Source organism: Helianthus annuus, chromosome 14, assembly GCF_002127325.2.
Source record: "Helianthus annuus cultivar XRQ/B chromosome 14, HanXRQr2.0-SUNRISE, whole genome shotgun sequence".
NCBI classification, from domain to species: Eukaryota; Viridiplantae; Streptophyta; class Magnoliopsida; order Asterales; family Asteraceae; genus Helianthus; species Helianthus annuus.
The window spans coordinates 82429424-82440337 of NC_035446.2; positions in this window are offsets into that span (position 1 = coordinate 82429424).

A 10914-nucleotide genomic window follows, 5' to 3' on the forward strand; every position below is an offset into this window, starting at 1 on the left:
GGAGCAAGCTACTTCTCCAAGATCGACTTAAGGTCGGGTTATCATCAACTAAGGGTCAGAGATGAAGATGTACACAAGACTGCATTTAGAACTCGCTATGGTCATTACGAGTTCCTCGTGATGCCTTTTGGGCTCACAAATGCACCGGCTGCGTTCATGGATCTCATGAATCGCGTTTGCAAGCCATACTTGGACAAATTCGTCATAGTCTTCATCGACGATATCCTTATCTATTCCAAGAATCAAGATGACCACGAGAAGCACCTCCGTTGCATTCTCGAATTACTACAGCGTGAGAAACTCTACGCCAAATTCTCGAAATGTGAATTCTGGCTAAGAGAGGTTCAATTTTTAGGACACGTTGTGAGTGAGCGTGGTATCCAAGTGGATCCCGCTAAGGTAGAGGCAGTCATGAACTGGCAAGAGCCAAAGACGCCTACCGAAATCCGTAGTTTCCTGGGATTAGCAGGATATTACCGGAGATTTATTGAAAATTTTTCGAGGATTGCTGCGCCCTTGACTTCCTTGACCAAGAAGAAAGAAAAGTACATTTGGGGCCCGAAGCAGCAAGAGTCCTTTGAAATACTGAAGCAGAAGCTAAGCAACGCACCTGTGTTGACATTACCGGAAGGTACAGATGAATTCGTAGTTTACTGCGATGCATCACATACAGGCATGGGGTGTGTGCTTATGCAGAAGGGCAAGGTGATTGCCTATGCTTCAAGGCAATTAAAGGTGCATGAAAAGAATTACACCACCCATGATTTGGAGTTGGGTGCCGTTGTATTTGCACTTAAGTTGTGGAGGCACTACCTTTATGGCATTAAATTTGTGATTTATTCTGATCACAAAAGCCTCCAGCACCTGTTCAACCAGAAGGAGTTGAACATGAGACAACGCCGTTGGATGGAAACCCTGAATGATTATGACTGCGAAATCAGGTACCATCCCGGCAAGGCGAATGTAGTCGCCGATGCATTGAGCAGAAAAGAAAGGGTAAAACCCATTCGAATCAATGCCAAGAGCATTGAAGTTAAAAATAATTTGATTGAAAGGATATTGGCTGCACAGCGAGAGGCTGTGTTGGAAGCTAATTATCCTAATGAAAAGCTGGGAGTAACTGAGGAGCAGTTGACTCTTAGCAAGGATGGAATTCTTAGGCTGAATGGACGTATATGGGTTCCGATTTATGGGGGACTACGAGATGTTGTTCTCCAGGAAGCCCATAGTTCCAAATACTCAGTCCATCCTGGTGCTGATAAAATGTACCAAGACTTAAAGGCAAATTATTGGTGGATAGGCTTGAAAAAGTCTGTAGCCGCCCATGTAGCAAAGTGCTTGACTTGTGCTCAAGTCAAAGCCGAGCACCAAAAGCCGTCTGGCTTGCTACAACAGCCTGAACTTCCCGAGTGGAAGTGGGAATGCGTAACTATGGACTTCATAACCAAGTTACCCAAGACCAGGAAAGGCAACGATACAATATGGGTCATAGTTGATAGGCTGACTAAATCAGCTCATTTTCTACCCATCAAGGAGACGTATAGCTCCGATATGCTAGCCCAACTATATGTTGATAAGATTGTAGCCTTACACGGCATACCTGTGTCTATTATCTCCGACAGAGATACTAGATACACGTCACACTTCTGGAAGAGTTTCCAGCAATCTTTGGGCACGCGTTTGAACTTTAGTACGGCTTACCATCCACAGACGGACGGTCAAAGTGAGCGTACTATCCAAACGCTAGAAGACATGCTTCGTGCATGTGCGATCGATCTAGGTGGTAACTGGGATAAGAACCTACCCCTGATCGAATTCTCCTACAATAATAGCTACCACACCAGCATAAAGGCTGCGCCTTTTGAGGCATTATATGGTAGGAAATGTAGATCGCCTGTTTGTTGGGCGGAAGTAGGAGAGGTCCAGTTATCGGGACCAGAGATTGTTTTCCAGACGACGGACAAGATTTTCCAGATCCGGGAACGTCTCAAGGCTGCCCGCGATAGGCAGAAGAGCTACGCTGATCCAAAGCGTAAGGATTTTCACTTCGAAGTAGGTGAAAAAGTATTACTTAAGGTGTCACCCTGGAAGGGGATGATGCGTTTCGGCAAGAAAGGCAAGCTGAGTCCGAGATACATAGGGCCTTTTGAGGTCATTGAACGAGTCGGATCAGTTGCCTATAAGTTGAACTTGCCTGAAGAGCTCAATGGAATTCACAATGTGTTCCACATCTGCAATCTCAAAAAGTGCTTCGCCGACGAATCGTTGGTGATTCCACACACAGATGTGCATATAGATGAGAGCTTAAAGTTTATAGAAAAACCTTTGTCGATTGAAGATCGACAGGTGAAGAAGCTTCGCAGAAAGCACGTACCGATTGTAAAAGTCAAATGGGATGCTCGTAGAGGTCCTGAATATACGTGGGAAGTCGAAGCTACAATGAAAGAAAAATACCCCTATTTATTTGAGTAAATCTCGGGTCGAGATTTATTTTAAGGGGGTGAGGATGTAACACCTCGAATTTTTGTGTCCAATGATGTGTTAACACGTGTCATTTGTTTACACGTGGCATCTATAATAAATAAAGGGCTAATTTAGACAAACCTTGAAAGTATATAAATTCGAGGGTTATAAATGTCAACAAGGGTAAATATACTGTATAGTATCCCTAAATAATGCTTAAACCTTCAATCGAATAAATTATAGATCGTACAAAAATAAAACGCGGAAGAAAGTGAGAGATTACAAACTACAGGGGTTAACTGTGTCAACATGTTTAATAATACCTCTGAGTGACCCTTTAACGTTCCAAAGACTTTGTAACGGTATTATACCCTCACTAAAATAATATAAATGAATTTCGCGAAGTTTCGATATGAAATGAGAAAGTTACGATCGAATTCGCAGAAGAAGGGTTAAAAGCGTCAACAGTGAAAGTTAAGGCTTTCCAATATAATTAATAAATAAACCGGGGACTTTATAATGCGGGTAATTAACACGAGGCCCCTATCGGTAAATAACCGAGGGCCAAACCGCAAAGTTACCCCTTCAAATCCGAAAGGTCAGGCGAATCATTACGAAAGATTTCGTTATTAATGGCCCGATTCTGTAATCATTTTAAAAGATTTGAAAAATTCTGAAAATATAACCTCACGCGACCCGCGTAAGGTTTAGACATAAGTCGAGGCGGGCCGCGAGCCTCCTCAACTACGCGTCTGATCTTCTGATCCCAGGCGACCCGCGTAAATGTTGCATGGAATGTCCATGCGGGTCGCGTACGACGCCCAGATGCAGAATTGTAGTAACTACTTGGCTTTTGGAGCTTTTGAATGATCAAACAACCAACAAATGGGCATGGGCACCCTATGCTTGACCCATAACACTTAGGGGACACCTACCCATCATCTCTGGACTCTTGTGGTAGTTGTAATGATCATAGGGGCATGACATTTGCTATAAATAGCACCTTTGTGTGCATAACATTCACAACAACTCAAACACATCTCTCTGATCATTCTAAGTGCTCCCAAGCATTCTCTTCTGCTCTATAGTCAAGAAGCAACTTCTGTAAGTCGTTCATAACCATTTTGGTTTCACATTTCCATAGTTATAGCTCATAAACGCAACCGTCGTAACTAACGGTTGTCATTACAATAACTCGCAAATGATTCAGTCTTATGACGAATCAAAAATGGTTATGAGTTGGTATTTATGTGGGTATTAAACCTCTAAAATGGTTCCCCCTGATCACCACTCTAACTATGTCAAATATCGAGTCAAACGCGCGGTTAAAAAGTCAACAGAAAGCTATTTTGGCAATTTAAGCATAATCTGTAATGTATATGTTATGGAACCTGTTTTGACAATCATAAAACATGATAATAAGTATATAAACATGTTTGCGCTCATTTGAATCGATCATTTACTATATAGAACCGGTTCGGAGCCGAATGTCGCAAAAGTTTGACTTTTGCTTTGACTTCAGTTCTGACCCGTTTTAGTGAGGTATAAATATACCTTAGGACTCTCTTAGGACCAGGTCACATGTTGGTATAAACCTCTGTGGTCGGTTCATGAGTTATCCGAGTCTTTTACGTATTTCCGTCATTCGCCTAAAAGTTGACCGTAACGGCCTTTTAAAATTAAAACGAGTATTTCGGACACGTGAACGGACCAAAACCTTGCTTATTAAATTATAAGCATGTCCTTAAAGTTTCACGTCAATCCGAGGTCTAGAATGAGAGTTATGCTAAAAGGCGCACTTCTAAGAAAGTTTTGTAATTTTTTTTTTTTTTTTTTTTTTTTTTTGAAAATTAATAGATACTATTCATTACTCAATACGATTACAAACTAATGGTAGATAGACGAGCAACAAGCTGCGCCGCTACCCCTTTCTGAATAGCAAACCCTACCCTGCTAAACACAAAATTCTGCCCCTTAACATGTGCGGTGTTACTGCTTACCACCTGTTGAACCCGCTTAAGGAACCGCACCGCGTCAGGGGCGAGAGCGCCAAATGTATCGAAAGCGAACGGGACGAACACGTGCTGATTCTCGATGCAAGCTTTTTCGTGTTTAGCTACTTTGCCCGCCTCTGCCTTGGTAATCGCATGTCCCGCCACAAACCCGTGGTCCCTTAACCCAACGAGGGGGGACACACCTGTCAAATCGACACACGCGTGTTTCCCTCCTTCCCATCCAAAAACGCTCATCTAACCCAAGTTTTCGGCGCAATTAGCATAACGCTCATCTAACCCAAGTTTTCGGCACCAAAACTTTTATCCACTGTGGTAAAATAATATTTTGGGAATTTTAAAGATTTTTAATAATTTTTACCTTGCTCATAACCTGCGGTTATGGCTACGGTTCGGTTAATACCGAATATGCCCTTTTTGGCCAAAACGGGAGTTCTACAAGGTCTTTTGACCCGATTCCAGTTGCTACTGGTTTTAAATAATAAATAAAGTATTTTAAGCTTTATAAGCTGTTCGGGAAACTCAGATTTCCTGTAGAACTCGAAAATCCCTTTTAAAGTCTTTAAAATGACCGAAAAGCCCCTACGGGGCATAATATAAACTTAAACTCATTACGGGCATTACGGAAGGTATCCTACTGATACCAAAATACTTTTAAGGCATATCGACTTAGGAAATAAGCGTACGACTCTTATGGTTAACCGTTTCGCCTATTTGCGCACACGGTACGGCCCACAGAACTAGTTTTCGTGCAATAGCCGATATGGGTCAAAGTATATTATTTGAACCCCAAAATCCAGAGTATGAACTATAAACCCATATAAAACAAGTCACTGAACTTGTTGGGTCCAAATCATACTCCATTCTCGGTTTTCGCCTTTTCGTGCGAATTAACCATATCTATATATCGGAATCAACCGGTTTAAGCTACGGCTAATATAAGGACCGTTAGGATTCTAAGAGGTTAATTAAAACCTTCGTTCCAGATTAGGAGCCCCAGTAAAAGCTATCGGTGACTTGATCTAAATTAAGGATTAATACTTGCAAAGGTAAATACTTTTAACTTATTTCCCCTATATGGGCTTGGGTTACGGTATATTAATACCGCTTGATTGAGCATTATATAATTCCATCGCTTAGGTGGTTAATTGATTAAATATGATCGGCTCATTTAAACAGTTTTGTTGCTTATAAGCCTTTGGGGGGTTTAATGACCGTTGTCCCGGATATCCTCGGCATCATTTTACGAAATGGCCACGACCATCGACATCCCGGTGTAGGCGTACACCCGGTATAAAGTGTCGACACTAAAACTAAAAGACGTAGCCGTTGGTTTCTGTACTACGGTTTTACGCAAACGTGGTGTGTCTATAAATCTTTAACCCGGCACGACCCGGGCCACTGAACGCATAAAAGAACATGTAAAACGTTCACAAGATCATTATGAATTTTCCCAAGTTATAAAAGAGTTTGTGCCTTGTGCATTCAAATCAATTTTAATAAACATTTTCAAATGTGTCAGTTGAATGTATTTACCAGTGTAAACTGACGTATTTTCCCCAAAAAGATTAAGTGCAGGTACCTAAACGTAATTGGCTGGTATTAGCTCCCTAGCGTCGGGATAAGCCTCGCAAGCTTGATTGCAGTATCTAATGGAACAATACTTTATCTGTATTTACGATCCACTGTGGATATTCAACTTCTGTAATACATTTTGATATTACAATCAGAGGTTGAAATTATATATTTAAATTATGCTTCCGCTGTGCATTATGTAATTGTGTGGTTTAACTATATTGTTGCCAACATCGTCACGGTAATCCCCCACCGGGCCCACCGGTGAGACACGTGGAAATCGGGGTGTGACACCTCCACTGTTGGGTTATTATCTTTCAACCCCCATTTCCCTGAATTTATCGATTCTGTTTTTCAACGGGGATGTAATGCAATGATTCCTCTCAATTGAATAGACAGACACTTGCTTCATAGGATTCACTTGAATCATCTCGGATGTAATAACAGTACGTTTAGCATCCATGCCTGCTTGAATTGCAGAAAGCAAATGATAACGAAGATGAACATCGTATTTATCACGAAAGTACTGAACAACCGAGATAACAATTCCGGTTTCATCAGCTGCATTTGGAACAAGAAGTCCAACAATTCGTTCATTATCTGTTTGTTGTCTCAACAATATGAATGCATGCAACGAATATCTACAATCCAATCAACGCACATTATGCGTTTCAAATCAAGGGTCCCATCATTACAACCACTTGTTTGAAAATGGCCAGGAGAGTTGAAAAACTGCAATTGGAATTGATCTTGGAACAACATACTCTTGTTACCATATGAAACATGATAAAAGCGCTTCTCTAGACAATCTGGGATTATGTTCCGCAAATTGGGAACCACATATTTGCTTCAAGATTTACGCCTGATGTCCAAGTTTGATCACATTTGACTTCATCTGCAGCGGCCCAATGACTTTCTTCCCACGTGTCTGCACGTGATCTTCATATACTTGGTTCAATACCAACTTATCTTTAGTAGTGTTTGTTTGAGAACCTTATTCAGATTTAAATAATACACGCCTCACTTCATCTTTTTTACTCTTTTTTTTTATTTCAACAAATCTTTTCAATAATCAGTAAGCAAATACACTTATCTCCATCATCAAAATCATTCACAAAACAACAAAACAACTTAAAATAAAACGCATGATGTACACAACACGTTATATCACCACACGCGATGATAACGGGTGGTGGCGGTGTTTCCTTATGTTCCACGCGTGACCACAAGCCCATAACGGGGCGCCCCATCCCCCTAATAAAATAATGGGTAAATGGCAACACATGTCCTTTAAGTTTCTGTTTCAGTAAAATTTCACGCGTTATCTTTTTGCTAACGAAATTGCAACACATGTTCTTTTTGTTAGGTTTCCTAAAAATATTACAAAAATAAAGGGCATTCGTTATAAAGAGACGGAAACATAAAGTGAACCGCCTGTAAAGAAATTAGAATATAAAGGACATCCACTGTAATTTCTTTAGTTAAAGGATAGTGCCTGAAATTTTAGTGAAACTTAAAGGATATGAAATGCAATTTACCCTAAAATAATGGTAAATTGGGGGAACTCTCCTAGCGATGCAATGGAAATTCAGTCGATATCGTTTCGGTTCGTTATAACACTGACCATTGTTATAGTAAATTAAAATAGAAAACTAAAAAATAAAGTCATGATATGTCTAAAAAGAATAGGAACACACATTTTTACTTCGATCGAAAATCAAATTCAATAATACTGATACCGACTGGATATTAAATGTAAGTTTGTGATGTTTATGAAAGTGAGATTGTTCTCTTCAATGAAAATTATGATCGGTTATAGTCTCAGTATGAATTATCATCGAAAAATAGATGATGATTCTTAAGGAAAATAAACCTTTAAAAATATTACTTGAATCTTCTCCAAAAGGTTGAAATTAGACTCATTTTACAAGCATTTATCACATATTTTTTTATTACACTAATCATTTTATTCGTAAATAAAAATAAATAGACATATATAATATAAAGCACTTTCTATTTATAAATATAGTAGAACTCAATTTTAATACTACTTGGATGTTAATTCGTTATTCAAGAGCTAAATATAATACGCATGTTGATTGATACCTTTTATCGAGCTATTAAAGCCCTATCCACGTAAACTTTTGGACCACCACTAGAGAACACAATTAGAATATTATGTTATATGATTATGTGTAGTGGAGGTGTTAAAACCTCCACGTGTGGTTAAACCATGACGCCTAAGAGCCCATTGCCAAAAGGTTTACGGGTGAAACCCTGAATCCGATCGTTACATTTCATAGAGAACGAAGATACTTGTTGTTGGCCACAAATTATATTATATTATATTTTGTCACACCCTGGCTTTGCGGAAGCGTGGGTAAATTCGTGTGACTTCTTAATACCATAGCAACAATTATAACAATGTTATATGATAAAAACATGTGATATTCATCCAATAATAAAGTTCAGAAAATCCCATTTTCAACAATCACAAAATAAGTTACAAACCTTGACTTGATTTAAATGAGTTCATAAAAACTTATCAAAAGACTTTAAAACAATACTAGGTTTAGGGATATGTAACCCGTCCAGGAAGAGGTTACACCTTCTAAACCCTGGATGACTTCTTTATTCAAACGCAGCTTGAAAATATGTGCATACCGTGCCAGATCCGTTAGTTTCCTAAAATACATGTAGTTTGAAAAGTCAACATAAAGTTGAACGAGTTCATGTGTAAGTGAGTATGTAAAACCTTTGTAAGTATAAAAATCCTGGTATGTAGCAAATAAGGAAAAAGAGATCACCAATGGTTTGCAAGGCCATTGATATGTGTGACGTGTAGTAGGAAGACTCAAACCTAGCAGATTTTGCGATGGGTACAAAGTCACCACCTGGTCCATTAAGCGGGCTCAGGGGTTGGGCTCGCTACACCCAGATAGATCTACCGCTACTGTCCCTCGGTCCTACCTTGAGGATTAATGGCCTCAAGTTTCCGCCTACCCACTCACATGATCTAAGTAGTAAACCTCCTTACGCTAACCATACCATGTATAAAGTATTCGTAATCAAAGTAACATGTATTTCACCCCCGCAGTTTAGAAAACTGAAAACAGTTAAGAGAAAAGGGGGACATGAACTCACCGTAGTGCGTCTCTAACTAGAAATCTCCCGGTCAACCTGCTGTGCGACGTCCTACATGTACTAACTTCTATTAGACGGACGGCCGTGCCTTAGCTTAAGGTTTAATGTCTTTGGGAAATAATTAGGCAACTATTTCGTAATTACTTTTCGTAATTATTTTGTAAATATATTCCTTCCCAAGGATGAGGGTTTTAATACATGTGCGTTCGTATAACTTCGAAATATATTATTAAGTCTCACTTAATGTAATATATTTTATTTCATTTGCCCAAAATACTGTATTCCCAAAATATAAATATTTTTCCCAAAAATATTATATTTTATTCCATATAATTTTCCAAAATAATATCCTTGTCAAAATACACACTTATGAGTATTTTCTGAAAATACGTAAGTTACGTTGTAAGGTTCGGGTGGTATAAATAATACCGGTGTAACTTAAATATTTATTGTGAAGGCGTTCGTATTACTTTGGAACCGTGAATATTCAGTGTATTCTAGTAATATTATTTTTACTCTAAAAAAATAATATTTGTATAATTCACAAAATAATCATAAAAATTACACAAGTGCTATTATGGAAAATATATATTCTAAATATATATTTTAGCAAGTTTTATTTTGTGAAAGTCCCACCTCCGACACTTGGTAATTTTGTAATAAAAATCATGGCGAACTTTATTTGGAAAGACAAGTAAAAAAAAATATACTCGTAACACTTATTGTAAAAATATTTCTAAGTGTTATATTTCTGGAAAAATTTCGCCAGAGTTTCCTCTGTAACTGGAGGTGGCCACGCTTTCAAGCGTATCATTTTCTTTTATAAATTTCAATCAACAATGTTCTCAACATCAACAACTAATATTTCAACACTAAACTAGTCAAAAATATACGTAAGTCGCAAACAAATGAACTTGCGAGTTGTGTAAAAATGTGTAGTAACTTTTCAGCCCATTTAGTGGATCTTTCCATCTCTAAAAATAAAATCATTTTCTTGAAGATCTTATTTTTAAAGAAAATGCAAGTTTACATCTTCTTGGTCAAAATTACAAAAATATTTCATTGTTAAATCCTTTCGTTACACAAGTGACTACACACTTTTTGGTTCACAAAAATGTTTTTATTTCAAGAAAGATCCGGCTTTTAAAATATGAGTTCATCATACACTTGGTTCTTCAAAAATACCACTTGTAGATCCTTAGATCTACTAGCTTAGAATTCCATTTCATGAGAAAAATCGTTTTTACACAAGTTCATGTTTGTGAGTGAAAGGGTTCGTCATCTAGTTATTTTTACACTAAACATAGTGCTAGTTCATGTTCCATGAACATGACCTAGCGTGGTTAGATGACGATCCGTTCCAACACTAGCAATCAACAAAAATAATCATAACAAAACTAGTTTCAAAAGTTTTACACTAACATTCATTCATTAACCACCATGTTTATTATTTTTACTAGACTTTAAGTTTTGAATTCTAGTGTTTATGATTTTTATCCGACAAATTTCTTATTAACCACTTTAAACAAGACCAAGAGAGTGTTTAGAATCACTTACTACTAGCTCGAGGTTAGGGAAGAAACTAGACGAAAAATGGTTGGTTAAAAGCGTTGTGGTGAGGTCCTTGGCAATCCGTAAGCACCGAGCCTCCTTATACGTGATCGTTCACACTTGAATGATAATAGATGGCTTTGATCAAAGTTGAAAAGTGATGTTGGGG